This window comes from Ananas comosus, linkage group 24 (assembly GCF_001540865.1).
Source record: "Ananas comosus cultivar F153 linkage group 24, ASM154086v1, whole genome shotgun sequence".
NCBI lineage: Eukaryota > Viridiplantae > Streptophyta > Magnoliopsida > Poales > Bromeliaceae > Ananas > Ananas comosus.
In genome coordinates, this window is record NC_033644.1 from 6354751 (window position 1) to 6368933 (window position 14183).

General features: G+C 34.3%; 1 long non-coding RNA gene across 2 annotated transcripts; it reads right to left on the minus strand.

Annotated features, from left to right (window-relative positions):
* Window positions 11459-13156, minus strand: LOC109728842. Of its 2 annotated transcripts, XR_002221134.1 has the most exons (3): window positions 12828-13156; window positions 12629-12729; window positions 11459-11690 (listed from the first exon to the last, which is right to left on the minus strand). It is a non-coding gene; the product is annotated as an uncharacterized LOC109728842 (long non-coding RNA). The 2 variants fall into 2 exon arrangements; XR_002221133.1 differs by having other exon boundaries at window positions 12629-13156.

Sequence of the window (14183 nt, forward strand, 5' to 3'; positions counted from 1 at the left end):
CGGCCAGAGAGAGAGAGAGCAAGAGGAAGAGAGCGAGAGAGAGAGAGATCGAGAGAGAGAGAGAGATCGAGACAGGGTTCGGGGGTGGGGGGGGTATTCAAAGAGAACACGGTGAATGGTTCACCGTGTCTAGAGTGGTTTGCTGGACACGGTGAACCATTCACCGTGTCCAATAGAATTGCATTTAGAGACAGAGATCGAGACGGGGTGTGTTCAAAGAGAACACGGTGAACTAATTACCGTTTCTAGACACGGTGATTAGTTCACCGTGTTCAATAGAAATACCGACCGCCGCATTCCTATTGAACACGGTGATTGGTTCACCGTGTTTAGACACGGTAAACGAATCACCGTGTTCAACTTGAATACCTGGCCCAGACCCTGCCCGCGTGGCGCTGACGTGGCGCTGACGTGGCAGGGCCAGGGCCATTTTTGCAAATAAATTTTGGACAGGGCTATTTTTGTAAATAAAATTTGTTAGGAGGCTATTTGCAAAAAAAGCCCGGCAATAAAAGACCATGCATATTACGTTACCAACATATATTTTACGTTACCAAACATATGTTTTAGATACTAAGGATAGGACAATGCTGATAGTAGTCACCTGGAGTTCTATATAGCTTCTGAAACCACTAACCGAAATAGTTGGAACGACCTCTGCCGTATATCCACTGGAACCATCTTGATCCTTATCCTAATCGAAACAGTTAGAACGGCCCTCCGTTTTATCTGCAATGGTTGAGACTTATTCAGAATTGGTTGCATCTATCTGCAAGTCTGATTCGATGAATGTAAATTTTAGACTATCGCACCAGCATCCTAAAGATAAGTTAGCAATCGAACCGATAAATGAGGAGTTGTTCATTCTTTTCTCTTTATAGTGAAATTTACTCCATATATCTATATAACTATATAATCGAGAGTCTGTACGGCGGGCTCCCCGCGTTTTGCGGGAGCCTCGCGCGCGAGAGAGAGAGAGAGAGAGGGAGAGAGAGAACAGAGAGAGAGGGAGGGAGAGAGAGTATACAGAGAGAGGGGGAGAGAGAGAACAGAGGGAGAGAGAGTGCGAGCAGAGAGAGGGAGAGAGAGAGAGCGCGTGCGGGGGGTGCGGGCCTCCCGCANTAAATATATAACTTTTATATATTATTAATATATGCTTATTATAATTTTAAATATATTTAACCTATATATAAAAATTATAATAATAATATATATAGTATATTAATTATTATATATTTATTATATAGCCGAATTTTTTATCTCGAATTTTTAATTGGTGAACGTATAATATCCGTATAAATCACGTATCCGAATAATTACCGAATCCGTTTCTTAGCCGTATTTTTCAACAAATTTAAAAATTAAAAGACGAATTTTATCCGAATTATACCCGTATCGAATTTTTGTCGAATCCAAATTAACTTACTATAGTTGAGAGATCAATTTCAATAGGACTTGTAAATGAAGGATCTCTGTATATTTTCATCCTAGTGAAAACCATAGTCTCTTTGTTTACTTATTTTTTTTTTATTTTACTCTTTTATTTTGATTCTAGCTGTTTACTACTTGAATCTTTCTTTTGAGCGAATTTTATTAGACTGGCTGCAACTAATTAGAACGTGGATTTCTTTTATAGTAATAGGTTTATAATTTGTCAATAAACTGTTTAATAAAATTTATAAAACATATATGCATACGGATACCCATACCCGATCTAGACCCGATCCGTACCCGATCCATATCCGGTTTTAAGCGGGTAGTATACGGGTAGTCACTACCCAGACCTACTCAAATAGACTTGGTGGGTATATTATTAACTTAGGAATCCAGAACCGAACCCGATCCGAAGTTAAATGGATAGGGTATAGTTTTCTTTTGTATCCATTTCATTTTAGGGTACGGATATAGTATATCAACTATCCAGATCCGATCCGGTCCACGGACACCTTTAGTCCTAATCTTGACAGCCTACGAGCCAAGAAGGTTTACGGGTTCCGGACCTTCCAACAAGGTCCGGAACCTGCAACTTGGAAAACTTAATTTTTATATTTTAAATCAATTTTTATCTATTCTAATGTATTCCAAAAACTTGTAAATGTTTATAAATCACCACTAACTTTATATAGACTTACCAAGCATTGATGTATTCAAATTTCGAATTTTCAATCTTACACTTGGAGTCTTAATGTCTTCAAAGAGATACAAAAAGATTTTCTCCACGAACAAAGTTAATAAAGAAAATATCAAAATCTCCCCCCCTATGTTCATGCATCTAAGTTTAAAAACTTTTCCTCTTTTCTTCTATAAAGCTTTCAATATCATCATCTCTCTTCTTCTTTTTGTCGAAAATTGCCAAAGAAAAACACCAAAACAAAAGAGAGCCCAGAGAGAAATAGAAGAGGTGGAATGTTGTACACATGACACACAAGTTTAAAAACTTTTAAATTTCATCGTTATGGGCCCAAAAAACAAGGCAGTAGCAAAAACGTGGTAATACTTAACTCACTTTTTTTTTTTCTTTTTTTTGAGAAAAGGTAGCAAGCTACCTACTTCATTCATTAAGCAAAATGAGTTAGGCAAAACAGGTGGAGGCATCTGAGGCCTCCGTAAAAAGGCAACCGAAGATTACAGAAAGAAGAGAGAAGAAAAAAAGGAAAAAGAGATTAAAAAAAAAACGGGAGGAGGAAGAGGGGGGCGGGGCGAGGTCAAAGAACCGTGGTCCAAGCAGTCGACAATAGAATAATTCGCTCTAGAGATTTGGAAGCACTAGGCAGGAGTTTCGTTCCGTCCAAACAACCCACCAAGTTGCCATGTTTTGCACTCGCATTATATATCTTGCTCCATCGATCGACATGGAGAATAAACTATCGAATTATACGTACAATAATTCAGAGTCCCTTCATAATTAAGATTTAGTGCACCTTAAGGGCTCCACGAATCAACTGTTCAAGAAGAACAAGGAACAGTTACATTGTTGGATTGTTTGGGAACAACACATGGCCAATTAATCCTTCATGTTTCGTGACAAGCCTCAATCATCCAGTTCATACTAAGAACGTAAGTCAAGTCTTTGCGGGGAGCAATGTTAGCTGCTTCAATAATTGATCTCAAATCATTGCAAGTGAAGCTGTTAATGGGGAGGACTAGGGTCAGAACATACTCAACCCAATAAAGTATTGCCTGCTTCACCTTCCATGTTAATTAGAGGTGCCTCAAAATTCGATTCGCCGGCAATTTGGTGGTGTAAAAGATTTTTTTGAAAAAATAAATTATGAAGAAAATTAGATATCTTTTGTAGGTACTTAGCGGAGGGTTCGGACGTCCGACAGGCCCGAACCCATAGCCTACCACTGACATTTGCCTGGGGTTGCAGCCTCCGCGCAGTACGGATTTGATCTGATAACGAAGAACCCATTAAGAAATTTTCTTCTTCTCTTTTGCCTTAGACGCGATGCAGCGTTTGTAATCTCCAGAATATTGTACTCTTTTTTTCATAGTGAAGCTCTCTCCTCCTTCATCCTTGATTTTTTTTTCCTGTCAAAGATTTTTCACGTTAATCTTTGTATTCATTTTATTTTCTATCTGTGGTTTGTCTATTTTACGTTCGCCGTTCGCGTTTTTGTTTGTACACTTGTCATAATATTCCTAATGAATAAAATTATTGTAGGATGCTATCTCGTTCTCCAAAAAAAAGAAAAAACAGTAAAGGATTTGGATGTGCTATTTTTATAATTAGCTTTCGATAATTAATGAAAGATTGTGGAGTTAAGCTAGAATAACTTCTTTTTTTTTTGACCTAGCATATGAGATGATCGAGAAGGTTGAATATGATTTAGAGTACTTGAAATCAGATTTTATCATTTTTGATAATTACTTTCTAATGCATTAAGCGGCCGACAAAATTGAACTGTAAAAGATCAATTATCTAAGGATAATAGAGGAGGATAATACAAATTACTACCAAGGTTGTTAACCTGAAAATATTCGAGTTCAACTCAATGAAACCTGAAAATGTATCAGTCCCATAAACACATGGATCCAATTTTAGGATCCTGGCTTGATTATGCGTATCTTCGTCAAATCACGCTGTGTGAGGGGACCTCTATATATCCCCACTCTACGATTTCACTTTTTAGACCATGAATGTTGGGTAGATGATGGACCAAACTATCTCTCTTCATTAGCTTGGTCTTCCTTTGCTATTCAATGTGGTCCAATTTGGCTATTTACTACACACTCACACACACACACACACACACACACACATCACAAACAAAAAAAGTTAGCAGAGAACATCATGAAGAACTACAGAAAGTTTTACATGCATGCTGCTCTAGAAAAGACGCACTAACCAATAATAAAAAGAGAAAGAAATGCTGAACTACATATATATACTACTTCCGAATGAGCTCCGAATTTCTAATGACTAGCCTAAATGACTTCAAGCAAACTTAAAGATTACCGTTAGAACTAAACATTTTTTCTTATTCGATCCGTCGCTTTGATTTTCAATTATGTTGCACCTTTCGGCCATGCAAGTTTTAAAGCCATATATATATATGAATGACACTCGAACATATCATACGGTAAAAAGAAGCAAGGCCATATTGGGTAGGGTTACCGATCTTCGGTCGAAATTGAATTACCAACAATATATTGATGCTTTATCTTTTACCAAAGCCATCCCCTGTACATATAATTACTAGATCGATCTGTATCAGTTTCTGAAATATCATACATTCGTATGCTTGTTGCCGGTTGTGACAAACAATAAATATTTATTCAAATTGATCTAAGAGACCAGTTGGATTAATGCAATGAAACAAGTGCAACAGGTAGACTATATAATTGGTTCAAATTAATCGATCCTGATCGATAAGGAATGTATAGTAAGCAAAATGTGAACTACTATATGCTATTGAGAAAACCATGCAATTCACAGTTCCAAACTAGGTGTGAAAAGAAGCGCAAATAATATATTATGGGCCTCGATTTAATGAAAACTCTAATTAGAAACTTTTGCTTTCTAATCTTGCAGGAAAGGCCATGGGTTTGCAAGCAAGCACTTGTTACATCTTTCATTGGCAGTTTAATTAATTGAGTACTACTTCTAGACTTGTTATTCGTTGATACCGTTCATTTATTTCTATTTAACTGCTTAGATTTAATTTTGTTTAAATTGTGACCTGCAATATATAGCAGGTCACTTTGAGAGAGGTACCGATTATCAGGTACCTCAAAAAAAGAATATTTTAGGTTTTTAATATATGATAATTTAGTAATTTTACCTCCAATATATTATCAAATCTCTATTCTCTCTTTGTTTCCTTTTTCTCTCTCTATCTTTCTTCTCCATCCGCTAAAAAAGGGTAGGATTCGAAGCGGATTTTGAAAAATCCGAACCTAAACTCGACTATATATCAAATCCAAAATCCAAACCCGAATCCGATGAATTTTAGAAAATCATATCCATACCCGTACCTGGCTAGAAATTCAAAACCCAAACCTGAAAATCCAAACCCTAAACATTTATTCTTTTTACAATATTTTAAAATATATTAAATTAAATCTAAATTTTAAAAATACATATTCAAATATAACATCAAACATTTATGTGTATTATATATAATGTAAAATAAATTCGGATTCCGGTTTGTTCCGGGTTCGAATCAGATACAATCGAAATCCATACCAGAATTTAAATCCGCCGGATTTTTATTTTTGATATTCGTATCCAAAACTATATCCATTTAGTATAGGTAAATCTACTGCGTTTGCTTTCGGGTTTGGATTCGAATTCAGATAAAATTATAGTATCCGTATCCATTCCGTATCCATTGACATCCGTAATCCACATATATTTGTCATATTCGTAATCTACAGATATTTCATTAAAAAATATTACAACATATTAAATACGTTGAATTTTGTCTACATTCAAAATTTTTTAAAGTTTGCGATAAAAAATTAATATCTAAACGAGAGAAATTTAAAAACTTTTTAAAACAAATTAAATATGATGAATCGTTATTATCAACATTAAATTTGTTAAAATAGTAACACAAAATTTCTCTTAGGGCCCGTTTGGTTCGAGTTATGTAATATTACAAAGTATCTCGACATATCCAGGTATTTTGGATTTCGGCGTAAGATTACTACTGATGCCGCATTAGCGCGTTTGGTTTAATGCAGTAATGTAATACTAAATTACACTGTTTATAGCATTAATATGTTTGGTTCAGTTTTTAAAATTTAGTAATCCTGACATAAAAGTATAGTTTTTTTCAAAATTATCCTTGTTGTGGTCATTTGAATATTATTTTTTGCGGAAATGACAAATGGAGGGAAGGAGATCATAATGATTACCTGGGAGGACGACGCAATAGAAGATGATAGGTGTTCGTACGCGCGCACACGAGAGAGAGAGAGAGAGAGAGAGAGAGAGAGAGAGAGAGAGAGAGAGAGAGACGTTGAGAGAGAGAGAGCGAGAGAAAGCGGCGTGCGAGAGAGGGGGGAAGGAGAGAGAGAGAGATGAAAATAATACTGTTAATTAGATTTAGGGTTGTTGGAGGGTAAAATTATCATTTTACATAATATGTAGTATTAACGGGTTTTAGTAATGCAAGATACACGACCCCCCTCCCGTTAATATTTTCGATGTAATCCTGCTCGATTTGTAATGCTACATTAACGACTAGATTACATAGCGGATTAACCAAGCACAGTTATCCTGGCAGGATTGCCTGTAATCCTGCCAGGATAACTCGAACCAAACGCACCCTTATTTACATTTAACGTTTTAAATTTAAAATATTAAATATTTAAATTCAACATATTTGGAAATATTACAATTTCTAAAATTCCTAAAATTTAAATTAATGCCTAAATTAGAAGAATTCTAAAATTTCTAAAATTAATGCCTAAAATTTGGGATATCAATCAAATATTAAATTAATGCTTAAATTAGTGCAAATTAATACTAAATTTTAGGAATTTTAGAAATTGTAATATNTTTTAGTTTTTAAATTTTTTTTGTATCTGTTGACCCGCTCCTCCCTCTCTTTTTTTCCCTTTCCTCTTCTAATATTTTTTTCCCTTTTCCCTCTCTTTTCTAATCTTTTTTGTTTTGTTTCGTATAATTTTAGATCCCATTCAAAAATTAAAAAAATAAATTTAAAAATTAAATTTTAATCCGTTTCGGTGCTATTTACTATATAGTTTAAAATTTTTAAAATTTATATAAATTTCCCGCTGCGTAGCGCGGGCCTTCACTAGTATAATATAAAGGGGTTGCTCTCTAGGGTTAAAAATTGGCAAACCCCACATAGGGTGAGAAAGAGATGCAGTCCTAGCAAATAGAGTTATAGAGACCCGCACCTCTCTTGTTATATATCATTGAACATCTAAAGACATTTATGCCACGGTGTATTGGTTCGGTTCGTTTGTCACCCTATCTACCGTTATTATGAGAAGGAGAAGGGCTTGTGAATCCACTAGTGCTAGAACGAGGGCAGTTTGAATTAGGCCTTACTATACCTAAACCCCCGCAGAAAAAACAATACTGGACTTTGGTTCGAACTTTTACCCAATTCTCTTTAGAAAATTAGAGCCCGCCCAAGGCCCAAGCCAAAAGCCAACACCCACCAGGGTTTGTTTATATAGACCTACTTCATGCATTTGTCAAATAACACATAAACAAAATAAAATAAAATAAAATATCTATTTTGGATAATTTCAAAACTGGAGTTTGATCACATCAAAAATCAATTTACTTCCAAGACATCATCATCTAACTCAATCTCCAAGTCTCATAACATCAAAAGTTGTTATATCATTAATAAAAAAAAAAAGTAAAAGAAATCTAGACCGTCAATAAAACCAACAAGCAACTAGATGGTCAACTAATTAAAACCGGCAAACTCATAACTATCAACAAAATGTATGTAATAATATTAATATCTAGTAATAATTATTCGTCAACCAAAATAAGGCCAAATAGAAAAAGTTAATAAACTAAAATCAAGTCTAAAATAAAGTAGAAGATGTGCTTATCCAGTCTCCACCCGTACTGCTCCAATGCTAGCAGACCCACAAAAGTAAATAATAACAACATTAGTGAGAATTCTAAAAATGAACTGAGTGAATAGCTGTAGTTCGCCACCATTTTCCAATAAAAAAATAAAAATATAACATTAGGTGAGAATTATTTTATAATTAAAAATTGACACAACATCCTCGCATCATTTTTTAATTTGGCTATTCAATTTTTTAAAATTTTAATTTTACTATCCGATATTTCAATTTATTTGATTTGAATCAACCAACGGTATTTTGGCTTCAAAATTTGAATATATTATTTATTTTTACATGTTTAGTTAGCATACTTTGTTTAATTCTCACAACTATAAATAAAGTTTGAAGTCAAGTTGTCGTTGACTTACTCAAATCAAACAAATTGAAAGATTGAATAGTAAAATCAAAATTTTGAAAAATAGGATAACTAAATCAAAATAGTTCATAATTTTGATAAATTCTGTACATTTTTATACTTCAGTAAACAAGTAAAGGTCATCCTTTGCTTCTACACAGCACATTTTTTAATGTTATAAAAACTTGAACCTAAGTAAAAAAAAGTATCATTAAAATGTTTTAAAAAATATTTTTACATTTCCTTTTGAAAACATTAGTAATTTGAATGATAAAGAAAATTTTAATCTAATGATCCCATTATGCATCATTCCAAAATATAAAAATACATCGAAATTAATTATAATTTAAAATGATACATTTTTTTCATACAATATTTCTTAAAATTTGTATTTATTATCTTTTAATATTTATNAATGCTTAAATTAGTGCAAATTAATACTAAATTTTGGATATTAATCAAAACTTTCTTAAATTTTGCCCAGTTTAATTACAAAAATACCCTCAAATGAAATAACATTTTAACCTGCTAAATAATGAAATGATATTTGTAACCTTAATTAATCAATGGTTAAGATCTTTTTTATTTTTTATAAAAAAAGTACCAAATCGTTTCTCTAATTAATTACTCTCCAGTATGATTATTCTCGCTGTACATCACCAGTAGCAAGCATATACATTCAATCCTTAAGGCTTCGTTTGGTTCGGGAATTAGTAGAAACTAGTTATACCGGGGATAGGTATAAGTATGAATTTTTGTAAAAATAAGGGTATTTTTTTGTTTGGATGAAAATGTGAGTGTAAGCTGGAACTAGAAAAATTGTGTTTGAATGATTATTGGGAATAAGAGAAATAGCTGATGGTTATAAATAGAAAATAATGATATTACCCTACTCATTATATTAGAATTTAAATTTTGAAAATTAAAATTTTAAATTTTAAATTTTAACTTTTACATTTTAAATTTTGAAATTAAAATTCAAAATTTTAATTTTAAAAATTTTAATTTTAAATATCAAATTTTAAATTTAAGACCAAATTTAAATTTGAAAGATATAAAATATTAAATTTAAAATTTAAAAATTAAAAATATCAATTTTAAAATTTATAATTTATAATTTATAATTTTAAATTTTAAATTATAAATTTTAATTTTGAGATTATAAATTTTAAATTTTAAAATTTAAATTATAATTTAAAATAAATATCTCTCTCTCTCTCTCTCTACCCGGGGGGGTGGGAACAAGTTGTTCCCACCCATTTGTCACAAAATTTTTATTTGGGTATAAAGGGGGAGATAACTCCCTTACCCCTCGTTTATATCCGATCCAAACGGGGCGTAAGGCAATAAAGGGCTTTTTTTGCAAATAGCCCCCTAATAAATTTTATTTGCAAAAATAGCCCTGTCTAAAATTTATTTGCAAAAATGGCCCTGGCCCTGGCCCTGGCCCTGCCACGCCAGCGCCACGTCAGCGCCACGCGGGCAGGGTCTGAGCCAGGTATTCAAGTTGAACACGGTGATTCATTTACCGTGTCTAAACACGGTGAACCAATCACCGTGTTCACGGTGTTACTCACGCCCCGCCCGGGGCTTTAGCTTGCATTAGACACAGTGATTCGTTCACCGTGTCTAAACACGGTGAACTGTTCACCGCGTCTAAACACGGTGAACTGTTCACCGCGTTTAGACACGGTGAACCATTTACCGTGTCCTTCACTTCCATATTTGGCCAGATACGGCCTGGCTAGTCGCAGTATGATTGCTCCCAACTACCGTATATAATTTGTAGTGCTTTATTCTGTACCCGCCAAGCCTTGCTATATGATATGCTAACGTGTAACTCGCTCTGAACTCGAGCTTGAATTTCCATCGGACTCATTGTAAGCCTTGCCTTCAGNATATTCTGGATTCATCTCTGGGCTCTATTGCGACTCATTTGCTTTCGATGATGGAGCCTCCTAATCAATGATCGGTGCCGTTCAACATAATCTATACTGCTTGAAATATTTAGAAACTAAATTTCAAATCTTTTTGACATTATTTGCCTAATGATTAAAGGATTTCAAATTTTATAATTTTAATGATCGATATAAGACATTTTCTCATTTAACGGCATAAAGATATCCAAATCATTTGAATTTTGGTTGAAAATTTTTTTAAACTATTTAGAACAAGATACTCTTGATCTTGATTACAAGACTCTCATCATCACTTTTAAAGGATATTCATTTTCAGCTGTTTATTTTTATGTCCACTTGATGGACAAGAGAATAATATCGAAAAAAATAAAATTTGATTTTCTGATACTTCAAGTTGTATAGATCATGGTCAACGATGCCGATCGTGGATTTGGAGGCCCCATCATCGAAAATAACCAGTATTTGGATGGCAACAAAGTCTGTTTGCTACTGATAGTATTCCAGCTCAACACAATGTATATAACTAAATATCTAGAACGTTGGTAATGGTAACTAATGTATTGGGATTTCGGCCAGACTCGGCCTAGGCTTTGACACCTCACAATTGGCCCAAAATTCTTTCGGCCCCAAAATTTTAAACCCATCCTAGGCCTAAAGAACACCCACAGTCTGGCCTATATATGGCCCGTCCGGCCAGTTCCATCCCTATAATCAACCAACTTTGAACCCAGACCAATTATATACAGCCTGCAACACATTTTTGCTGCGCAAGGTCATGTACGTCTTCTCGTTGTCCAGCATTGGTATCAGAGCTTTCACGCCTTTTCACTGACTACTATAAAAGCATATTTGGTTCATAATCGTGGAAATGGATGTCAGAATTGTAAAATTGTATTTATTTTATCATAGAAATCTAAAGTGATAGTAATTAAAAAATTTATGTAATCTTATAATTCTTTAAAACTGGGAATTTAAAAATCCGTCTGTCATGCCTAGGGTCGAAGCGAAATCCAGGCTCGGCAACAAATTAGTCGCACACACGGAAAGTCTCGTGCATACGAAACGTCGAAAACATGCTCAAATACAAAAAGCTACAACAGAGTAACAAAACTGAAATAAACTAATATATAGATGAAACATACTGCATGTACATACATGAATCACCAAAATAGTACAATCCACATCTCTCAACTGAAAGTAAAATATATCAAGTTATGCATAATAAGTCTTCCCAAAACGCTAACAACTAGATCCTCCGTTAGTGCAGTCCCTAGGTAAAAGAGCTATCTGTTCAGCAATCTCCTTACCTCGATCAGCTACAGTAATGACAGATGTAAAAGACTCTACAAGAAAGAGTCAACAACAGAGAGCGTGAGAACTATTAAAATAAGTAGTTCTCAATTGGTACCGTCGTCGATAACAACGACCTACCCACTAGGTCTACTAGAGGAATTAGTAAAAAAAACAAAAGCTAAAAAAGAAAGTGAAACAAGTAAATAGCTGTGGAAAGAAAATTACTACTACTACACCTCTAAACTAAAACTGCAGGAATTGATGCATTATGTATGATATGCTCAACTAACTACAATACTGCCAAAATAAACCCAATCAACAGACTGGCTCGAAAAACCAGTCGAGCATGCGCTAGCCTGATGTCTGATCCCAACTAAAGTCCAGTGGGTCGCCAATGTGAAAGTAATAACACTAGATCAAGATGTCTATCTCTAGAGTGGCATTCGAGGGAAGCAACCCAATCGCGAATCAAAGTAATTAGGTCAAATATGTTGCAGGTTATAATCGATGCACATGATCAGATAGATCATAACAATTGCTAACGAAGTAATCTCGGCATAATCTGATGCGCGCAAATACTAGTACCCGGTACAGCCGACTACCCACGGGTACCGTTATTCATAAAGGGTCAGTAATCTACCACCACCCTATTTCCTGGGTGAATTAACCCACTACCAAGTAACAGACCTTGCCTAATCCTAGGCATACAAGAGCAATCAAATTGAAGCTGCCATAAAAAAGAGTATTAGGTGCAGGTTTATATGTCCATTAATAGGTAGTGTAGTAAATATTTAACTCAGCTAGGTGACCCCTAAGTAGATTACCAAGAATAGAAACAATGTAGAAACAGCAATTATACTTAGAGGAACTCCATAGATTTATTTAAACATGAACAACCTAATGCCGGGTTCCAAACATATCAAGTTGATGTTAATTTACTTGTGTAGACATAATAGGGAGTTCGGAGCATTCGATGAATTAAACCAACCTCTAATCGCTATCCGGCACTAGAACTGAAATGGAATCCTAGCTCACAGCTCAAAAATCCAATAGAAGAACACCAACAAACTCCAAAACCAGCAATCCAACCTGCTAAAGTAATCGAAATGCGAATTGAACTCAAATCTGCCAGCTGATGCAATTCAGCTAAGAAAAATTCGGATTTCGATCAAATTAAATCAACTTACCAACTCTGGACAAGATCCGAGCACCCAAGCTTCACCCTCAGCTTAAAATCAAATGGAAAAATCCAAGAAATACCAACCTCCAATAGGAATTGAGTTGGAATTGAAATTAGAAAAGAAAAATTAACGAAAACTCACTTCGGTTACAAAATTCTAATTAAACCTAAAATTCACTTCAATTAACCTTTAGTTTAGCTAGAACTAGCTTCAAATCAGCAAGAGGTGATGGAAGAACCAGCCATGCACAATGCACCAGTTGCTCTTATATTATTGATCATGTACGTCTTTTTGCTGTCCGACATTAATATAAGAGCATTTCCAGATTGATCTCATGCCTTTGCACTCACACAATAATAGCTTCAAGAATTAAATCATGAGCTGCTATAGTTAATTATATGCTTGAAGCGTGCTTGTGAGAGAGCATTAATGGTGAGTTTCTAGATAGCGTATATTAAGGCATGATATTTTATATATATATATATATATAGTATATAGGATATATAGTATATAGGTATATATATTGTTTGAGAGAAGATATTTTATAGTATTATTATTACATATCTAGAGTAGATTAAATCTACATATTTTCATGCTATCTGATTTTGTATTTTGAGAGAAAAATCTGACGTAGACTGAAAATACTATAGCAGTACTATAGTCGAGGGTAATGTAGCAACGAGAGAATAGAAAGAAGAAAAAAGAAGCCACACAAATATAGTACGGTCACAAAGGAGATAAGAAAGATGACACACACTACAACAGAATTTGGTTATAGGGACGCATGTTTGGAACACTTTTGTGTAAGTGTCTCATTTATACCAAAACTTGAAAAAAAATCTACTAATGCCTAAATATAAAGTCCAATCCAATCAAAAATAAAAGATTACTCTACTCAACCCACCCCACCCAGCCAATTCGGCCCAATTACAAACAGAAAAGAAAAAAAAAAAAAAAAAAGAAAAATCGATTACCATCTCCTCTTCTCTCCTCACTCAATCCACTGAAATTCTAGACGAAGGTCCCTTCCTCTCGTCCTCCTCCACCACCGCAGCCAACGAGGTAGAGTTCCAGCGGTTGCTAAATGATTAAATAAGTGTTGGTAAATTAGCAGCACTCTTTTAGGTTATAGCGACACTCTTTAACTGTCACTATATACCTAGCGACCCCACATATAGCAACACTTTTTAAAAGTATCGGTAATTTAGCCAGCAGCACTTTTTTTTATCTATACCGATATTTAAAAGTATCGCTATAGACCGTTTTTGTTGTAGTGACAAATCTAAACAAATTTTTTCATTAAACGAAAAACTCTTCCCCAACAATAGACATCAAGCCTGTTGATAATAATAAGTTCTAATT